This window comes from Ipomoea triloba, chromosome 5, assembly GCF_003576645.1.
Source record: "Ipomoea triloba cultivar NCNSP0323 chromosome 5, ASM357664v1".
NCBI classification, from domain to species: domain Eukaryota; kingdom Viridiplantae; phylum Streptophyta; class Magnoliopsida; order Solanales; family Convolvulaceae; genus Ipomoea; species Ipomoea triloba.
The window spans coordinates 5,510,495-5,534,358 of record NC_044920.1 but is presented as its reverse complement, the minus strand read 5'-3'; the positions used below and the strand labels follow the sequence as shown (position 1 = coordinate 5,534,358).

General features: G+C 31.8%; 1 long non-coding RNA gene across 1 annotated transcript; it reads right to left on the bottom strand.

Annotated features, from left to right (window-relative positions):
• Nucleotides 1–848: 848 nt before the first annotated feature.
• On the bottom strand, nt 849–10,999 carry LOC116018852. The gene is made up of 2 exons (XR_004098618.1): nt 10,940–10,999; nt 849–1,368 (listed from the first exon to the last, which is right to left on the bottom strand). It is a non-coding gene; the product is annotated as an uncharacterized LOC116018852 (long non-coding RNA).
• Nucleotides 11,000–23,864: the final 12,865 nt, after the last annotated feature.

Below are 23,864 nucleotides of genomic sequence, written 5' to 3'. Positions count from 1 at the left end.
AAGTTAGCTTGAAAATGGCAAAGTGGCACATTATTTTACTTTTCCTGCCAAAAGTAAAGAGAGAATATTTTGGCCACATTAATAATGTCAGACGCACTCGTGTGGAGTAGTGAGAACTGAGAAGCACTCGTGTGGAGTAATATGGCAAATTTGCAATTTGTTTAAAAGGTGAGGTCAAATGATAAAAAAAATAAAGGTAAATGTTTAACAAAAAAATTTCAGCCATAAGATTTAAGATCAATGGACAGCATTGGTGTCATTTTTGAGGGGTAATTTGCAAGATTATTATAACTTAAATGTCTATTTGAGACTAGCCTATTATTATTGGTGTTGTTATTATAAGCCCAAATTAACACAAAGCCTATAAGTCCATTAGCCCAATTATCAACCCAGTCCATATTATTCTTCAACTGAGACATACATTGCCTGAGTAGAAACCAGAGCCTTAGCTTAAAAACGCAAGCACTGTAAGTTTCTTCATCCATTTCTTCATCTTCATCTCCTCAATATTTCATATCTTCTTCATTTTATCTGTTTGTGATGTATTAAGGTTGTCTGTATGTTGATATGTTGTGTTGTGACTGTGTGTTGTGGTTTTGTCTAGGTTAAGGTGGAGGAGTAGCAGGATACCAGGCTTAAGGCTTTGAGGGGAGATTCTTGTTTGAGGAGGTAGCAATGAGGTAAGGATTCATGTATGTTCAAATGTGTCTTTGTCCTAACCTTTGTCTCTTATCTACTATGTTTTGTTCTTAAAATTTTATAAACTATTTTGGTTTCAAAATCTTGGATGATAGAATCATATGTGTGTAGATAGCAAATTAAACACAACTAGTCTCAATACAAAACCATAGGATAACAACAAAATTAATTGGCAAAATTAGAACTAAAACTAATGTAGAAGTTTCACAACAAATCGTTCATGTTCCTAGGCTGATGAAAGTACCAACCCATTTCAAAGATTAACTCCACACAAATAAAATCATTCACTGTCGTAATCAACTAGCAATTGAAATATGTAATGCTTGGCAAATCCAATGAAACAAAGATAGCAAATTAAAGAAAGACGAGGAAATTCTTATGCCACTGCTGCCTAACACAGAACTTGCTGCCCACGAACGGTGTTGCTGCCCAGAAATTCAGAACAAAGTCGAAGCCGGATGGGGAAGTCGTCGTCGTCGCTGCAATTTGTTACTGTAAAAAAAAAAAAAAAAAAAAAATCTCCACGCCGCCCCGGAATTGATCCGGGGCCAATTGATGTTGCCTTTCTTCTTCAGAATCGCCATCTATTTATAGCACTCAATTTCAACAACTTCGCACATCCTCACCACGTAAATAGCTCATCCTTAGCAACTAAAACTCTGCAAGACGCTGCCATGGCCAAAGAAGTGGCTCTACGTTATACTTTCTCGTTCATTCGGTTCTTGTGATTGGTTGGAATAATAATAATAATAATAATAATAATAATAATAATAATAATAATAATAATAACCATTATCAAAACTAATGAATAATAAAAGAAAATGTAAAATTGACTAAATATTATCATATTAATTATAACAAAGGTTATGAAAAATAATAATATAAATGATGCTTATCAAATTTCCCACACTTATTTATTTCCTTGTCCTCAAGCAAAGACATTATTGAAAAGAAACTAAGCATTATATCAGACCAAGCTTCACCCAAATTGCCTTTCAAATTTATTGTTTCATCAATGTAAGTTAGTGTCAACTCAAAGAATGCATAAAACACTTGGCTAGAAAATAAATACACTTATTGATAACATAAAGCTTGTGCTCATGTGTTGTTACCCCTTATATGAGCTATACAAACGCGAATAAAATAAATATAAAAATTTCACAAAATACAACCTAAACCAAATTAAAAAACATTCTATCATAGACTCATAGTGCATGTGCAAAATATGAAGGATACATGGATCAAGGCATTTATTAAATCAAACATATATTTAAGTATTTAACACATTAAAAATTAACACAAACACATTTAACAAAATTATTTCACTACCAGATTCAACTCCAATCATGTCATCTAACATGCAACTAAGATCAGAGATCTCATTGAAGAAAGTGTTAAATGTCACATAAAGAAAACCGAAAATTCTCACAGTTATATCATATATAGAAACTTTTCAGCAAAATTACCAAACTTTTCACATCACACCAATCCAGAAAAGTTGGCATAGATTCACCAAAGGTCAGCAAAAAATAATGGATCATTCCCCTCATATTCTTCAAACACTTTATGGTACTGGATATCAGTATTGAGCATTATATAAGTGCTATTCCATATGGTAGGAACATCCAGCTGCAAAGCTGATTTGGCTTCCACCTCAATAAGATTAGCAAGATCTCTAAACTTTTTTTAGCCTTGTAGGGGAGTTCCTAACCCATCTCACTGCATCTCTTACCCTTTTAACTGAAGTGTCAGCAAACTTCAACCCATCTTGCACTACAAGATTCAGAATATGGGATATACACCTCATGTGCACGTACTTAGACCTTACAGAAGTGTTACCCCAAGACAGCAACTTACTTTTGAAAAACCTCAATGCAGTATCATCGGAAGATGCATTGTCAACTGTGACAGTGAACACATTTTTAATACCCTACTCAACCAGACAACTCTCCAAGGCCTTGGCTATATACTATCCACTATGAGATAAAACAAGGACAAATGCTATGATTTTTTTGTTGAGCTTCCACTGATCATCAATGAAATAATGCACATGTAATTTATCCTCTGTACAGAGGTCCATGTGTTAGTGGTTAAGCTCTCTTTGGGAGCTACCCTTAAAAAGTTGTGTGAAGACTAATCTCTCATCTAGGTATCTTTGAAAAATATCTCTTGAAATTGTCCACCTAGAAGGGATTTGGAAGCTAGGATAGGCAACTATAATAAACCTTCTAAGCCCTTGCCCCTCTACAAACCTAAAGGGTAACTCATCTATTATAATCATCTACATAAAGCCTTCCTAATGGCTTCCTGATTAAGCACCCAAGTCCCTAATTCACTCATTACCCCCTCAGAACCCTCTGGTGCAGAGGATGATACAACATTGAAGGTGAGCATTGATTGCATTATATCCTTAGAATGAGAATTTTTAAGACATTCAATCATATGATTTTTTAAAGAGGAAGTGTCATGTTTTTTTTGGCTCACATGCAAAGAACCTTGCATAGTATAGGCACTTCCCCTTAGTTAACTTTCTATCCTTATCAAGGATCTTTTCAAAGTGTTCCCACACCTTTGATCTAGACTTAACCTCCTTCCTTTTTTTTTTTACAGGAACAATTGGAGTCACCTGAGGCTGCTGAGATTTCTCAGTGCCTTGGGCTTGTCCTCTTGTCCCTCCTGAGTTGAAGGTTATGGTCCATAACTAGGTTTAGTGATGCTTTCCATCTAAAAAGATGGGCATCAATTCATTATCAAACATTCCAACACTGCCAATTGGCAAGTGCACAACAATCACCATAAACATACAAAGAATTGAAAGGAATCCAAATTTAGACACAAGTTTGTGTCATCATTTATCAAGATTTCATATTTACATATTTACATTACAAATAGTTAAGGACATTAACTGAGTTAAGGGTCATACATCCATAAACATATCACATATTTACATTACAAGAAATCCATATTCAGGAACTTAAATCCAGTTCATCATTATCTGGATTTCAGTTAAGAGCTTCCACCAATAAATGAAAATTTTGAGTTTCAACCCTGATAATTTCACATTTAAGCCTTTAAATCTTTAAGGGACATCACAATAGATCACATAACATCACATAATTTAACAGCTTCACACTGTTTCCACCATTATATGATTTATATCACAATATGTCAAATTGTCAATATATCAGAACATATATCTGTAAAATATCATAACATATGTTTATAATATATTAGAACATATATTCATAATATATCATAACATATATTCAATATATATCAGAACATGTATTTAATATATCAGAACATATATTCATAATATATCATAGTGTTTAGCAAGTTGAGTGAGGTTTGCACAACCCTACATAATATATCACAATACAGTGAATAAATCACAAATTAAAAATTAGGGTTTGTGAATAAAACTTCTTCCACATTAATAAATCACAATATATCATATCATATTGAACATATATCACAAATATATCACAATAGTGACAATACAGTGATTAAATCACACATAAAAAATTAGGGTTTGCGATTAAAACTGCTTCCACATTAATAAATCAGAATATATCGGAGCTTAATCATAATATATCGCAAACATATCACAAATATATTACAATATAGTGAATAAATAACAAATCAAAAATTAGGGTTTGCGATTTACTTGATTTCCCCAAAATAATCCCCGGAGAACAAAGGCCTCTATTAGTAATCACCACGATAAAGGCTTCCACCACCAACGCCCACCGGACAACCGGCTAATCAGACTATCGGACTCAGTCTCACTGTGTCACCTATCTGACTAACGAAGAACAAGAGAGAACAGAGGAAAAGACAACAGAGACTCACAGAGACTGAGAGTAGAGAGTACTCAGAGTAGAGAGTAGAGAGAAGTCAGAGAATTGACGAATGAAAAAGAATAGAAGATGAACGACTGCTCAAATGAACATTGTCTACATTTATAATATATATATATATATATACAAGGCTTAAACGACGCCGCATGGTATGAAACATAATCCTAATCTTAAAAAATATAAGATATTCGGGAGGGTCATATATCAAAATATCCAACCCTATTTGAACTCCCTTCTCCAATATCAAAAGCTTTGGTTGCTAATTTTTATCTCTAATCCTTTGCCGGTAACTTGTTTTTTAGTACTTGTATCAGCACCATAATGTAAATATCTCAGTACTTATGCTTTTTCTGCTGAATTTTTTATTTTTGCTGTTGGATGCAACTCCTTCACGTTGGAAAGAGTTTGTAGGTTAATTGAGAAAGACTTGAATTGGACATTGAGAAATATGCCATAGATATACATAAAAGATTCATTAAGCAGTTACTAGAGGAGGTAATCCTATTGGGTTTGATATTATTTCATCCCTGGCCTATTACATACGCAAACTCAAATCTTTGAACTGGAGACTAATGTCATTTCTTTTCTACACGCATGAGTTGTTACAAATGGCATTCAACTCTTCAATTAGTAGCAAAGTTCTTTGGCCATTATAAGGTTTATGCTCATTGTCAACAAAGAAGAAAATATTAGGAAAATCCTGGAGAAGCTAATATATGGTTTGGCCTTTATGCTCACTGCCATTATAAGGTTTGGTCGTCCTCAGGTTCATCAGAGAAGCTAAGAGTGATCGGAGAAGAGAAGCATAGGTAATATAGGTGAAATGACAGGTTTGCCCTCCCATTTAACGTTCATTTCACAGCAAATCTAACGGAGGACCACGGGTGGTTATTTTTTAAAACATGAAGGATGACGCGTGGTCGTTTAAAAGTTGAGGGACCGCAGCTGGTAAATCGCTAATACTCAGAGGACCAATGGAGGTATTAACTCAGGAAATTCTCATCACTTTTCACTTTTCAAAGAGAGATCACCCACAACCTTTGGGTATTTTTCACTTTTCACCATCTCTTTTCCGTAGCTACAGCGTAACTACATTCATATTTCGAAATCCACTTGGTCCTAGATAGAAAGTGTGAAGCCTCTGGAGTATTCTTTCTCCACTTTTGACTGACCACTTGGATCGTTCAACTCGGGTTCAGTGGTCATCGCCCGGTCTAATACTGATCCCCTGGACTTATAGGAGCGTTAGAATGATTCCTAGCTAGCCTCACTAGGTTCATAAGAACGACTCCTACCCGAAAATAGAGTTACTATACTTAAGTGTGCACACCCCTGCAGGAGACCCTTTTCCTTCCGGGTGATATAGTACTCGGCGAATAGACTTCGCCCACAACAGTATGAACTGGTCATACAATAACATAACCACCATACGAGAAAGACACTTTAAGCTCTTTATCCCGTAGGCTACAAGACAAGGTCCTTCACCACTTTTACTAGAACGAAGGGTTTGAAAACATTTTCCTTCCTTCAGTTTTCTTTCTTAAATCATTTCTTTTGGACATATTTCACAATTGAGTCCAATACTTAAAATTGGCTACCTCATTAGCCCCTGAAGGATTTTCAAAATACTTCCAGTACGCGCAGGCTTTTCAAACATCATTTTCTCATCAATCAAGTGAGGTACACACTCACTAAAAAATGGTATTTGCCTCAAAAATAAGGTTTTGACAACCTATATACCAAAATAGCGTACGTTTTTCAACGTAAGTTTTATAAACATTTTTACTTGCCCAAAGGCTTTTCAACATAGTTCCCAAAACCATTTTGGAAGAAAGCACCTCTGAACACAAGCTGGACACACATCGGATACTTATGTATTCTACTAACACTACATATATCCATTCTCAATACTATTATTATAATAGTACGAACCCATAGTCAATCATTTATGAATCAATCGATTCATAGCACCATTAATATTAACATCCTTAACCTTGTTCCTTATCAAGAATTTCTGTCCCTATTACAATCCAATCATCATCGGTGATCCATAATCACGGTTCCACCATTAACTACTAATAAATAGTTGTCCTTTTTACTATCGTCATCAACAACTTCCACTATCATTAACACCATTATAACTTAAGGAAATCACACATCCATAATCGATACTTAGTCACCCATAATCCAACAATTGACCTTAATCACTCTTAAGCATTAATTATTGTCATTAGTAACTACTAACCTTGTAATCCATCATCGACAACAAGTCAACAACATTATAACATCATTATCAAGCCATCGAAAGCATTAACACCATTAGATCGTAACTTGAGGTAAAGTCATTACCTAACCATAATCCAAAGTCGTTCAACAACTATTTCCTCAAAATTCACCATATACAATCTTTATCTCAATATTTCCATATAACAATTTCCTTAATAAACATCGTAATATCATCACCACTCAAAACTCCTTTAAACCATAGTATCTTTACCAAAGAGATATTTTAAATCCTCAAGTAAACACCAACAATCCCCAAATCAAAAGAATCACTTCCAAGTTCTTAAAATAATAACCAAAGAGAGAATTCCAACCTCTCCAAATAAATTCTAAAAGAGTAATTCCAATCTTTCAACATAACCACCAAATAGAGAGTATTGCCCATAACAAAGATCTCACAATAATCACCAAAGATAATCCTTCAAATAATTAGTCCCACCTTGATAATATATTAATTACCATTCCGCCTATTCATCCAGTCATTAAACCTTAATAACTATTATCAGTCTTTAATCACTATAATTAGAGCTTAATCACCTCCTGAACTCCACTGTTAATCCATCATTAATTACTAAGTCCTTAATTAAGCTCTAATTACTATCTATGATCATTACAATCATCAGTAATATCCATCCTAACTTTATCACCATTTCATAACCCATGTATCAACATGTTATAACATCATCATCATTCTCATAACCTCTTAGGTTCATTACAACCCCATCATCTAAACATCAATAATAATAATCAAAGCTTATACAATTTGATCTTACTCTCGAACCTACTGGACTCCACTGGACGCGCGTCCAGGGCCGCGTCCAACACGTTCCGCCTATTCTGGACAGTAATTCAGCTTGGCGCAGTCCGAAAGATTGAGCCGGTAAAAATAGTTCCCGAACTCTTTTTCACTTGAAATTTTTATGGTAGAACCCCAACTCATAGTACTTGATGTCCATAAAAGGTTTTGGTCATTTTGGTTCGCGAATAAACACAGAAAATTCCATTTTTGCCCTTGGCAGTGTGCTGTCCGGAATTTTTTCTCTTTGGACCAGTTTTGGAGAAAAATTCGAAAACCATACTTATACTACTACGATCATTATGAAATTTTATAGGCAGGTTCTACACTTATAGAACTACATGTCTAAAAAAAATAGGATCAAAATACCTTACCAATTTTTCCCAATAAATCTCCGAAGTTACTGCCAGAATCTATCCTGATTTCTTTCAATATTTCCACAAGTATAAGCCTATGTGGACATAAATATAACATATACATGCATATCCAAGCTATGAACATGTATACAAAAATATTTCCAAAGCTCAAAAACACCATATTTCAACCAAATAATCAATTATCCAAGTTGAGGGACCGCAGCTTGGTAAATCGCTAATACTCAGAGGACCAATGGAGGTATTAACTCAGGAAATTCTCATCACTTTTCACTTTTCAAAGAGATCACCCACAACCTTTGGGTATTTTCACTTTTCACCATCTCTTTTCCGTAGCTACAGCGTAACTACATTCATATTTCGAAATCCACTTGGTCCTAGATAGAAAGTGTGAAGCCTCTGGAGTATTCTTTCTCCACTTTTGACTGACCACTTGGATCGTTCAACTCGGGTTCAGTGGTCATCGCCCGGTCTAATACTGATCCCCTGGACTTATAGGAGCGTTAGAATGATTCCTAGCTAGCCTCACTAGGTTCATAAGAACGACTCCTACCCGAAAATAGAGTTACTATACTTAAGTGTGCACACCCCGCAGGAGACCCTTTTCCTTCCGGGTGATATAGTACTCGGCGAATAGACTTCGCCCACAACAGTATGAACTGGTCATACAATAACATAACCACCATACGAGAAAGGCACTTTAAGCTCTTTATCCCGTAGGCTACAAGACAAGGTCCTTCACCACTTTTACTAGAACGAAGGGTTGAAAACATTTTCCTTCCTTCAGTTTTCTTTCTTAAATCATTTCTTTTGGACATATTTCACAATTGAGTCCAATACTTAAAATTGGCTACCTCATTAGCCCCTGAAGGATTTTCAAAATACTTTCAGTACCGCAGGCTTTTCAAACATCATTTTCTCATCAATCAAGTGAGGTACACACTCACTAAAAAATGGTATTTGCCTCAAAAATAAGGTTTTGACAACCTATATACCAAAATAGCGTACGTTTTTCAACGTAAGTTTTATAAACATTTTTACTTGCCCAAAGGCTTTTCAACATAGTTCCCAAAACCATTTTGGAAGAAAGCACCTCTGAACACAAGCTGGACACACATCGGATACTTATGTATTCTACTAACACTACATATATCCATTCTCAATACTATTATTATAATAGTACGAACCCATAGTCAATCATTTATGAATCAATCGATTCATAGCACCATTAATATTAACATCCTTAACCTTGTTCCTTATCAAGAATTTCTGTCCCTATTACAATCCAATCATCATCGGTGATCCATAATCACGGTTCCACCATTAACTACTAATAGATAGTTGTCCTTTTCACTATCGTCATCAACAACTTCCACTATCATTAACACCATTATAACTTAAGGAAATCACACATCCATAATCGATACTTAGTCACCCATAATCCAACAATTGACCTTAATCACTCTTAAGCATTAATTATTTCATTAGTAACTACTAACCTTGTAATCCATCATCGACAACAAGTCAACAACATTATAACATCATTATCAAGCCATCGAAAGCATTAACACCATTAGATCGTAACTTGAGGTAAAGTCATTACCTAACCATAATCCAAAGTCGTTCAACAACTATTTCCTCAAAATTCACCATATACAATCTTTATCTCAATATTTCCATATAACAATTTCCTTAATAAACATCGTAATATCATCACCACTCAAAATTCCTTTAAACCATAGTATCTTTACCAAAGAGATATTTTAAATCCTCAAGTAAACACCAACAATCCCCAAAATCAAAAGAATCACTTCCAAGTTCTTAAAATAATAACCAAAGAGAGAATTCCAACCTCTCCAAATAAATTCTAAAAGAGTAATTCCAATCTTTCAACATAACCACCAAATAGAGAGTATTGCCCATAACAAAGATCTCACAATAATCACCAAAGATAATCCTTCAAATAATTAGTCCCACCTTGATAATAATTAATTACCATTCCGTCTATTCATCCAGTCATTAAACCTTAATAACTATTATCAGTCCTTAATCACTATAATTAGAGCTTAATCACCTCCTGAACTCCATTGTTAATCCATCATTAATTACTAAGTCCTTAATTAAGCTCTAATTACTATCTATGATCATTACAATCATCAGTAATATCCATCCTAACTTTATCACCATTTCATAACCCATGTATCAACATGTTATAACATCATCATCATTCTCATAACCTCTTAGGTTCATTACAACCCCATCATCTAAACATCAATAATAATAATCAAAGCTTATACAATTTGATCTTACTCTCGAACCTACTGGACTCCACTGGACGCGCGTCCAGGGCCGCGTCCAACACGTTCCGCCTATTCTGGACAGTAATTCAGCTTGGCGCAGTCCGAAAGATTGAGCCGGTAAAAATAGTTCCCGAACTCTTTTTCACTTGAAATTTTTATGGTAGAACCCCAACTCATAGTACTTGATGTCCATAAAAGGTTTTGGTCATTTTGGTTCGCGAATAAACACAGAAAATTCCATTTTTGCCCTTGGCAGTGTGCTGTCCGGAATTTTTCTCTCTCTGGACCAGTTTTGGAGAAAAATTCGAAAACCATACTATACTACTCCGATCATTATGAAATTTTATAGGCAGGTTCTACACTTATAGAACTACATGTCTAAAAAAAAATAGGATCAAAATACCTTACCAATTTTCCCAATAAATCTCGGAAGTTACTGCCAGAATCTATCCTGATTTCTTTCAATATTTCCACAAGTATAAGCCTATGTGGCATAAATATAACATATACATGCATATCCAAGCTATGAACATGTATACAAAAATATTCCAAAGCTCAAAAACACCATATTTCAACCAAACAATTATCCAAGTTCAAGTGACTAATCCAACTTAAGGGATTCCTTACCTCAACCGGGTTTCTAATCCTTGTAGAAGACTTTTGGAGTTGATTCCTCCAATTTCACCTTAAAATCCTAGAATCAAAATCAACACCATAACAACAAATATAAAGAAACTAAGCTCAGATTCAAGTGCTAGGAAGGAATACAAAGCTTTCTACCGAATAAAATTGGAATCTTACCGAACAATTTGAGAGTTGTGAACAAAGCTTGGCTATGGTTTTAATGGAGGAAAATGGTGAAAATCATCTCTCTTCCTCTCTTTGTGATTTCGGCAATGGGAAGAAGAAAAGGGAAACAAATGGCTTTTATACTCACATCACACATAATTGGCTTATGTGATAAGATTAAGAAAAAAATAATAAAATAATAAAATATCTTCCAACTTATCAGTTGGGGTCCAAACAGATAAAGTTTCGATAGAAAATAATCCAGATAGAATAATTTTCGAATCCACAAATTTGTTCCAGTCTAATCCTCAAAATTGGGCTAGGTTCGGTACACCGCGAAATTTAGCGATGTACGATCAAAATAAATTTTCGCTGCTATGAGCTGATTTAATTAAATAGAAAATTCAAGAATAATAATATGGTGCTTAATAATCCATTTCCTAGGACAAACGGGTCCGAACACCAGCTCCTAAAATTTTTACGGTTCGTGACCGGTACGTAGGTTCGCAGCTTAATAACAACTATACTCACTTATAAAAATTCTTTTGAAATATCTTAAGATCATAACTTAGGAATGTCAACGCCTTAGGATAATGTTAATAAAATACGGGGTATTACAAAGAGATAGTGACTTCATCTTCCATCCTAACAATCTGCATTGAATACTTGTGATGAGATCATCAAATGATTCTTTTCTGATCTTGCCCTGGAATGAGGGCACTCCCAAATATCTGCCTAGGTCGTCTGTCTTGGGAATACCTAGTTCACTTGCTATTGCTTGCTGAATTCCTTCATCAGTGTTCTTTGAAAAGGTCAACAGAGATTTCTGATAGTTCACTTTTTGGCCGGACAACTTACAAAATGAATCCTGACATTGCTTGATGATTATTGCTTGTTTCATAGTAGCTTCCTCGAATGATGTCATATAATCCGCAAAAAACATGTGTTACCATTGGGCCTAGTCTGCTCACTTTTATCCCTTTCCACTGCCCTGTTCTTGTAGATTCTTCAATGGTGTGGCTTAGTCGTTCGCTACACAGTACAAATAGCAGCGGGGATATCGGGTCTCCTTGGCAAATGCCCCTACTTGGTCTGAACCATTCGCCTCTCTTCCCATTTAAAGTAACTGCCAATCTTGGAGTAGTGATGCCCCACATGGGGAGTATATGTATTGTATTATTACGATTAGTAATTTTAATCTACAATTGTATTACGAATAGGAAAGTATGAAATAATATATTATATTAGGATTTGTATTACCATATTTTAATGTACATTTGTAGTACGAATAGGAATTGTATTATCATATTTTACAATATTACGCAATTGTATTACGAATAGGAAAGTAGAAAATAATATATTATATTAGGAATTGTATTACCATATTTTAATGTACAATTGTAGTACGAATAGGAATTGTATTACCATATTTTACAATATTGCGCAAACCATAATAGTATATAGGATTTTAGATTAGTTAAGTCTAATAACTTCTAACTAAGAGTAGTTATGATATGGGAACAATTCTTCACCATTTTAATCATTTTTCGCATCTAGTTTTGTTGGTCCCGATTGGGTGAGAAAAGTCTAGAGGGGAAGGGGGTGAATAAACTTTTCAACAATTTCAAAAATTAAAACACTTTAGTAATTTCAACTCTAGGTAACAAGCATAAAGTAAATAATCAACTTAGAGTTCGCAGCGGAATACTAGTACACAAAGTGTAATAAATAAACTAATCAGATAAGCAGAGATATATCGCATGCACACAAAAGAGATAACAAACTCAGATGATGAATTCTAAATAAATAAAGAGTAAATAGTAAATGAGTTTGTATGAATCAGGAGGAATTCCTTAGTAAAAAGATGAATAGTAAAGTGAATAGTAAGGAATAGTAAGTGAATAGTGTATGAATAGTGAATGAGCTCTAGGAAATTGAAATGCTCAGTACATGCACTTATGCTATGAAGACTTATAATAAAATATATGATGAAATGTTTTGCGTGCACATGCACTCGTATGAAATACGAGACCCGGATAAATAAATTAGTGAAAGGGTTAGTACGAAGTATGCATGGAAGAATAAATATGATGCAAGTAAAGTAAAGAGACAAAGAGATTTTATAGAGGTTCAAAGGTGGTGTAATCCTCCTAGTCCAGTATTCTCCTTTCACTCCAAGGAGGGATTTCACTATCTTCAATCACCCAGATACAATAGTGAATAATGCCAAACTGCCAACACAGCACTTCTACAACTCCGAGTGTCTTGCACAAAGCTACACTCATTCCGAGCGTCTCGCACAAAGTTACGCTCCCGAGCGTCTCACGCCTAGCTACGCTCCTACACCAACAAAGTGTTTTGCATCCAGCTACACTTAGTCCTTCGAGTATGTCGCACAAAGCTATACTCCCGAGTGCCTTGCACAAAGCTACGTTCTTCTGAGTGTCTCACACAAAGGTACACTCAACTAGGATTTCACAAGCCTCACTCGCTACTCTCCCTTTCTCTACACAAAGTAGATATGGGTTTTACAAAAAAAATATTTTTCTTTTCTCTCTGACTTGAATTTTTCTAATCAGCTCAATACTTGCACTCTCCAATTTTTATTCTCTTCTTTTCGAAAATAATAGCTTTAGATTGCTCAGATGTAGTGATGTAGAGAGGTGTTTGTCTTCAAGTTTTCATGGGTATTTATATCTTGTAAAAGCTATCTACCTGTTGTAGATCTTCCAATCTTGATCTTCCATTTTGAATCTGATAATTTTGTCAACTTGATTTGCAGCTCCTTCATGGCCTTTGTCAGATGAATTTGAAAATTGGCATTTGTCATTACTCCTTTTGAAAGAAGCCCATTTGTCGAAAAGTCTTCACAAGATCAGATTTGTATTTTCTTTAGATTTAGAGCTACAAATTTTGACTTGTCAAGTGTGAACACTTGACTTTGTAATTTCTTCTTCTAATTTGTCAAGTTGATCTCTCCAAAATATTTTCTCCGGTGATTCTTGCTTGAGCATAAATTATATCACCAAAAAATCATCGACAGCTCCAAGTTGGTCTTCATAAGATCAATTCGAATTTTGCCTCCAAAATTTAATTTTGGCTCAAATTTCCATTCCAAAGATTTAATTTTGGTTTGAATTTTTGTTTCCAAAAATTAAATTTCCACTTAGGAATTTTATCTCCAAGATATTGCTTTTTCACTTCCATGTTCATGCTACTGACCATTGCTCCATATTAACTCATTGGTTAATATTCTTTTCAAATATTCTTTACTAATTCGTACTAGTGTCTCCCTTCGTTTGTCTTCCCTTAGGTCGTCCTGTTTCCCCATTGAGTCATCCTCATTCCAAAATAGTGACCTTTGGCTTCTTGCTACGCCTCTTGTCCATCCTTCCATTTCATCTTTTGATGACTTTCATAGCATATAATTAATAAATAACAATATGGTGAGTAAGTCTAATTCTTCATAAATTCGTATGACTTTGTTTGTCCCGATAGGGTGGGAAAAATCTAGAGGGGGTGGGGTGGGTGGGTGGGTGAATAGACTTTTCAAACAATTTAAAATATTATAACACTTTAACTAAAATAATTCAAGTGAATAAATTCACCTTGAATTGCACAGCGGAAATAATAGTACGGTAAAGTGCTATAAATTAATCAACTTAAATATGAAGAGATAAACTGCATGCACCATGTTGGAAAGGCTTAGAATAACTCAAATAATAAGTGTATGAAATATGGTGCACATGCATACATGGGATCATGCAAACCAAGATGTGTAATCTCACTTACACGTATGAAATGGGTTGTGAAATAAATAGCAAGATAGAATAGGATATGTCAGGAGTAAAATATATCTTGCATGCAAAAAGTAGTTTCACACAAACTCAGATGATAAGATAAATATGAGATGAATAGTAAATAAGTTAGCTTCATATTAGTTTGCAAAAATAAAGCTGATGCAAGTAAAGTAAAGAGACAGAGAGATTTATAGTGGTTCAGAGATAGTGTAATTCTCCTACTCCACTTTCTTCCTTTCACTCCAAGGAAGGTATTCACTATCTTCAATTACCTAGATACAAATAGTGATTATCCAAGTGCTACACAAGCACTTCACCGAGTGTTTTGCACAAAGCTACACTCCAACCCGAGCTTCTCGCACAAAGTTAAGCTCCCAAACGTCTCACACCCAGCTATTCTCCTACAACCAAGTGTCTTGCACAAAGCTACACTTAGTCCTCCAAGTATCTTGCACAAAGCTACACTCCCGAGTGTCTCACACAAAGCTACACTCCCGAGTGTCTAGCACAAAGCTACACTCAATTTTTCTACACTCAGTAGAAATGGGTTTTACAAAGAAAATATTTTTCTTCTCCCTCTCAGACTTGTATTTTCACGTTTGTAGCTCAAGAACTTGTGTTTCTCGATTTTTCGTAAAGCTTGTTCCCGTATGCTTATTCACAAGTTCACATCTTCATCTTCAAGTCTGCTTCCTTTTATAACTTGAAAAAGTTATTTGCCGTTTGTGAATATTCAAACTTGAACGTTCACTTGATATGATAGCTTTTCTAGCTTGATCTGCAACAATAAATGTCCTTGGTAGGCTTTGTCAGATGAATTTGAATTTTGCTTGTTTATCCTTCAAAAAGTCTTGTAACAATCTGACAAGTATGAGCCTTGAAACTTGTAGCCTCCAATTTTGACTTCTTGCACCTTCTGGTAGTGTGAACATTTGACTTGTTCACTTTTGATTTTGACAAATCAAACACTTCTTTTCAATATTTCACTACGTGATTCTTGCTTGAGCTATAAATAATTTCCATCGAAAAAATCCTTGACTTTTCCGTAAATCAAATCAGCTCCAAGTAGGAAATATTTGATTTTCTTCCTTTGAATTTCTTCTCACTGATGTAGTCATCCTCTTTCCATTTTTTGAAGTCATCCTCACCCTAAATTGAATTGAGGTCATCCTGTTTCCTAATTTGGAAGTCATCCTCATCCTGATTTGGAATTGATGTTATCCTCATCCTGATTTTCTTTCCAATTTTGGAAAGTCAGCCTCTTCTCCTTCAATTGATTGAAGTCATCCTCTTCTCGATTGAGATGTCATCCTCTCCAATTTTGCAATGTCAACCTCATCCTCTTCAATGTCATTCTCTTGATTTCAATGTCATCATGATCAAATTGATTCGAGAGTCATCCTTATTTCAATTAATTGAGGTCATCCTGATCGATGTCATCCTGATTGAACTCAACCTGATTGAGGTCATCCTGATTTGAGCTGTCAACCTCTTCCTTAAAATTGATTTGTGGGAGAACTCATTTCACTTTGACTTTTTCAATTTTGACTTTGTGCTAGTCATCCTCTTCCTCTTCCTTGATAATTTAATTCTTCCAAAAGAATTAATTCGAGGCTTGAACTCGTGACCTTGGCTTCGAAGATTATTCTGGTGCTTGATCATTTTTCACTTCTATTTTTATTTAGTGGAAGCAAACGACTTACAAGTATAAAATAATTTTATATTCTATTAAGTTTCAATTCATCGTTGCTAATTTTGACTAGGCTTTGACTTGGACTAAATTTGTTGCTAGACTCAAAATAAAATTGAGGGTCTAAAATTACATATTTGGTTCATCAAAACAATTACACTATATTCCTAACAGAGTTGGACTTAGATTTGGACTTTGGAGATTTTAATCTAGACTCAAAAATAAAATAAATGAACTAATAAAAATTACAATTTGGCTCATCAAAACTATTACAATTTATTCCTAACAAGTTTTAAGGTTTACCCACTCTGCAATGAGATATTAAGTTAATCTTAAATGAAATATAATTTTAGTATTAGCAAGAAGCTCTATCCACTGAGCTATTAAGCTCTATTCTGCACTTGGCAAGTACTTCTCCTTCACTCTAACGTTGAGTGCTAATAACACATTAACACGAATATCTTTTGTATTTTGGTTTTCTCCAATATTTCATATGAAATAGATTAATAATCCATAAAAAATTATTAAAAAGTATATATTTACTACCATTATATTTGAGGGCATTTTTTTTTTAGAATGTTTCTACAAATTGGGAAGCAACTAACTAATGCTCAAAACACCAATGTATGATGAGGATGGATTGATGGAAGAACCAAACCACAAAAAAAGGAATCAGGCAGGAGAATGACAGATTTAGTGCAATATATAAAGTGCCAAATTAGTTTTTCTTTAAAAAAAAAAACCCCTATAATGAAAGAATTGTGACTTATCATATATGCATGACAAATCATTACTACTGCATTCTTGTGTGATACTATCAACAATTCATAAATAATATTGACTTGAATTTGAAAATAAGTTCATCTAAATTAAAGTAAAAATGATTTTATAGTCATCACTTTGCCCTTAATTGGGCCGACTAAGTGCTAACAAAAATTATTCTGAGTATGATACGAGTTTAAATGTGCCTCCTATAATTAGGGCATGTTTATGACACCTTGTCGTTTGACAAAAAAAATAACAATAATAATAATAATAAGTTTTAATTATTATTTTTTCAAAAAGTGTTTTCAGTCTTTTAGTTATTCACAATTAATCATTTTAGCACGAAGCATTAGTAATTTATATAAAATTTTAAAGTATTATTCCCTCACTATAATATTTGTCTATCAATGTTTATTTTATTTTATTTAAGAAATTAAACATGTGAAACAAAACATTTTACTCTAACACTTTTATTAATATGCTTCCTATTTTATTTAATTAAAAACTTTGTGGGCAACATTAAAGAAAACTAATTTTATTATAAGAACTTTACAATGTATTTTTAAAAACTTTCAAACTAATTTTATTTAATTAGACATTGTTTCCAAATATTTAGGGTGCATTTACTAACTGGAAAATTTCTCTAATTTTCTTGAAATTTTGAAAACTGGAAAACAGAAAACAGAAAACATGTTTACTAGCACAGTTTTCCATTTTGAAAATAGGAAATAATTTTTCAGTTTTCAAGAAAACTGAAACACTATAAAAAACTGTTTTCTAAATGGAAAACAGAATCAGCCATCATCTATTAGACTATATGTTATTGTAACCACATTCTTACCATTATCTACTTACATATTTATTCATTACTATGATTACATTTATTATCATCTTCTTTTACTTATCATCATCCGAAATCTTTTCTATTTACATTATTTATTTAAACATAACTTATTTGATTATGCTTAAAATTATACATCATTCACATTATCTAAATTAAAAATTGAAACCTATACCACGCTTTATATTTTGATTGAACTCAATTGATTATTGGTTTTGGTCCAGATATCATATATCGAAATTTCACACATATATTACTATATTAGAATTCAAAACAAAAATTATATATTACATACATGTCATGTCATTCAAATGAATATATCCAAACATATTTTAAATATTAGCTCAAAAAATATTAATATTATCTAAATTAAATTTTTTGTGAACTTAATAGGTTATTGGTTCAAATATATTTTTATTTATGTTATATACATATATAAATTTGGTCCGGATATCAAATGTAATTTTTTTTTTTTTACATATATTGGACTTCAAAGTAAAATATATATTTATTCTATTTAAATCAAATATATTTTAAAATATTTTAAATATAAGGTCTAAAAATAATTCGAAATTAAACTTATTGTTAATTTTATAACGTTAATTTGAAAAAATAAATTTGAAAAAATAAAAGTTTTAGTAAACAAGTTTTCTAAATAGAAAACATGGAATGGAAAACTGAGAATGAAAACTGAAAAATTGAAAAACAGAAAACAAAAAACAGTTTTCTGTTAGTAAACAGAAAGTTCCTACAATGTACTCCTCTAAGTATTATGGGGGGGGGGGGGGGCGTATTTTTGTATTCAATTGAGACTTTTAAAGATTTTCAAAAAAAAAAAAAGATTTTCAAAGACTTTTAAAGTGATGAATTTTAATTGACTTTTGTTGAATTTTTGTAGACTTTTCTAGAATCTTTTAAGCTTTTATCAACCTTATAAGAATCTATAAATATCCGTAGGACAAACATTTATAGACTTTAAAAAAAAATTTCATATTAAAAAGTCTACCAAAGTCATTAAAACTCTAAATTGAATACATCCTCACAAACATTCCATAATTTCTATTAATGTATTATTTATAATTTTCTTACAAAAGTATATTTTTATAAATCATAAATAAATGAATGCATTGTAAAAAAAATTCAACTTAACACAAATACATATATTAATAATTAATTAGCATACAATTATATAAATTATATTAATTAAATAAAAATTATAAAATATAAAATTATATTTCCAAATAGAATATTTATGTATTTAAAAAAATAGAATATTTATGTTGTTGTTGCTGCTGTTCGCAGCAATGTTTTTTTTTTTTTTTTTTTTGTTGCAATCGCAGTAGTTCTTTTGTTGTTGTGATCGCAACAATTTTTTTTCTTTGAATATCAATAAATAATAATTTTTCGTAGCAAAGTATATAAACATTTATGAAAGTTTTGGAAAGTTTTTCTGGTTTAGATAAAGAAAAAAAAGTCTGTAGAGAATATTGAAAGTTTGGGGTTGGAGGATTGGATTTTATCTATTTATATTAATGAAGAAAAAGTCTACAAAAATTCTATTATGACAGTCTATGAAAATTAATAACTTTTTGAATATCAGTAGACTTTTAAAGACTCTATAAAAGTATTAATCGAGTACCAGTATACTTTTAAAAGTTTTAAAAAGTTTGGATCCAATGCCGGTAGACTTTTAACGAGTCTTTAAAAGTATAAATTGAATACTACCAAATTTTTAACTTTTAAAATTAGTAAAAGTCTTTAAAAGTTTATGAAAGTCATGATTGAATACACCCCTTTAATATCTAATTTTTTTATTTAAAAATGTATTTTATTTTATTTAATTAAAAGTTAGACAACAATATTAAAGAAAATTAATTTTATTTAATGGAAGAAAATGAGTTGTCCAATAAGATATATAGAACAATAATAAGCTCAAACTTATAAAATAAAGACAGCCAATACAGAAAGACGGAAGATAAAGGTTTACTACATGGCTTTGAACACGAAGGCCAGTTAGGAAAGTTTAGTCTAATATTTCAAAATGATAAAAGATATAATTATAATTCATTAAAAATAATAATAATAATACTATACATTTCTTCTAAAATTCCCCCATAACTCTTATTGGGCATTTAATATTCGATTAACGTATAGAAAATTATATCATTTATTTTAGATTTAAAATTAGATCATTAATAATCACTCAATGACATTCAAAATTGTTAAAACCCACAATTGATGTATTACAAAGTGGTATTCTTTCTTCTATTTTAAAACATATTTTTTAGTAATACAATGCAGTATCAGTTCATAATTACTTTTTCAACCTACTAAAGCACAAAAAATATCGCCTCCACTGAGACTCGAACTCACTCCTTCCATGTAAAAGTGCAACTAGGTGCCACTAGACCACAAGGTCTTGACAATTGTGAAGCATCTAATTACTGTTTGAACATCGAAATATGATGAGGATGGAAGAAACAAACCACAAAAATAGAACCATGCGTGACAGATGGATTTAGTGCAATATAAAGTGCCAAAAGAAACAAAATATAAAACCGGAGGAAATGGAAGAATTGTGAATTATCATGCATGACAAGTCCTTGCTTTGTTGTGTGATACTATTTAAAATTCATTTTTTGTTACACACACACACACACACACATATATATATATATATATGTTCAAGTGCAATTTTTATATAGACATTTTATTTTAAGAGTCATTGATTACATTTGTCCGCACCTTCGCTCGAAAACTTCCATTCGCACCCGATCCTAAACACACACACACACACAATTATGCATTGGTCCATAATTGTGTACTTGAAGATACAAAATGTGCACTTAAATGCACAACAATATGCACTCGAAGGCCAAATTATGTAATTGAAGGCACAAAGATGTGCAGTTGAAGCAATTTATGGCACAAAAAAGAAAAGTTATTCAACTTAAGTATTGTTGAAGCAAATCAAGCAATTACCTTACAAATCGTTTGTAAATCTCACAAATTTCATTAGAAATTTAATTATACATTATTGAAAATAATACAAAAGATATAATAAACACTGACCTATAATTGTGCACTTGAAGGCACAAAGATGTGCAATCGTAGCAATATAATTTATGGTACCAAAAATGAAAGCTATTCAACTTAAGTGTTATTGAAGCAATTATCTTTAATTTATAAATCATTTGTAAATCTCACAAATTTCATTAGAAATTTAGTTATAATTGTTATTGAAAATGCGGCAAAATATATAATAAACATTGGCCCATAATTGTGCACTTGAAGATACAAAAATGTGTACTTGGAGGCACAAAAATATGCACTCAAATGCACAAAGATGTAACTCAAATGGAGAAACCATGCACTGAGACAAACCATATGCACTTGAAGAAGGAAAAATATGCACTTGATGAAAGAAATTTGCACTCGAAGAAGGAAAAATGTGCAGACAAAGAACATCTAAACTTACCTACTCAAAATTATATAATACCATGTGCTACATGTTTTTTTAATTCTTCTTCATATGGACTATTCATTTGGACTACATCTATGGTTGAGATTTAAGGATATTTTTTTTTATTACCTAAAGCCCTTCTTCGCATACGATCTCTTATACACGTACACACACACACTATAACAAATAAATCTAATAATAGCCAATAAAATTAGGTCTATAACAAAACTAAAAAATATTGGTCCAATAATTTGTGAAATGAATGGTTCATATTATTTTTATTTTAATAATTTTTATTATTTTTTATACTTTACCCTCATTTTCTTTTTCAAAGTACATTCGCATTCTGTCAATGTAAACTTTAGTAATGGAATATGCCGGTAACTATTTATTATTATTAATTTACTCATTGATTTGCATAAGGAACGTTTTAGGTTCAAACTCCATTATAATCATAGTTGACATAATTGTTGAACATATATCATGAATAAGGAACATATATTATATACATTGCATTCAAATTTGAGCATCAAAAATTACAAATAAGGAACCTTAAAAATCATTTTCTTGCATTTTTTTAAAACAAATCTATGTTAAGGTCCCCCCCCCCCCCCCCCAATTAATCCTTTTTTTGATTATTTAGAACAAACTCAATATTTTAATTATGCTTTTGCATTATTATATATAAGTGATTGATGTCATTATGGTATTAATATTTTTTGTCTGTATGTCTATAATGGTACAATTGTACATTACTTTACAAATATTATATTATTTTTTTTATTGGATAAAATTGTTCTTACATCATCAAAGTTCCATACCTGGAGTTATTTTAAAATTAATTTTTTTTGGCTCTAATAAAAAAAATTGTCGGGCTTGAAGGGTGGGCTAATTAATTTTTTTGACATTTTAAAATTTACATTCCAATCTTTAAATTGTAATAAATTACGCATTTTTAAATTAATAAACATAAACTTATACATCATTTAATTAATCGAAACCTCCATTTCTAAATTCCAGCAAAAAAAAAACCAACATATAATATAATAATTATAATAAGTTTTTTATTTTTTTTATTATTTGGTTTCATAAAAATAATTTATTTTGTAATAAATGTATTTTTTTATATATTTATTAAAAATGTAACAAAAATAAATAAAAAATAAAAAAGATAAGTTTATGTGTGCTATTTATTTTGTTTTTCATCACTTATGAAATAAATAAACTTTAACCTATTGAGCTAGTCCACTAAATTTTGGATTAGCTCATTTGGACCTTTGGGATATTGGGCTAAGCCGCTAAATTTTGGGTTAGCCCACTAATATAGAGTGCTCATCTATGCTAGTTTTATAAGTTGTGTTATAAGACCATCTATAAGGGCCGCACTAAAGCACCAAAATGGAGGAAAAAGTAGCGTAAATCTACTCCAATCAACGCGCTATTGGGCCATAAAAATGCCGCAATATGAAAAATATAGCACTGCACTGTTCACCTACGCTATTTTTTTAAAGTTTGTATATTCCTGTTTTACCTGTGTTTTTTTTTTTTTTTTTTTTTTTAATTTCTTTTGTATCATTTTTGTTTAAGGGTATATTTACTTCTTTTGTTAAATACTTAAATATAAATGATATATTATTAAAAATAAATTATATCATTTGAAATATCCCATCAAGATGATTATAACAAGATTAATATTGAATATAAATTAAATAAAAATTAAACTACATAAAATTATTGTAGAATAAAATACTCCGTAACATTTGCATTATAATTATATTTTATATTAAATATAATACAAAGTCTTAATTTATGAAAAAAACAAATTATTTTAGTGAAGAAATAAAATTTGATGTAATGGGTTGAAAATGAAAAACATTTGGTGTATGAATATGTTGGAATATTTCTTTTGGTGTAAAATTTAGTGCAAAATTTGGTGTAGAGTGTTGGAGATGGCCTAACAATTTTAAAAGTAGACTCATAAGAAAAAAAAGAATATCAATATTTTCATTTATTTTATAGCAAATGTTTAATAGGTAAAGAAAAAGATAACTATTTATAATTGGTTTTTAATTTGATGGTTAAATTGTATTTTTTCTTAAAATATTGAGGGCTTTTTTTGGTTTGAATGCTAAAATATTGAGGGCTTAGTTTTTCCTATAGCAAAAATTTAAAAGCCATATATAAAAAGAAAAAAAAAAGAAAAA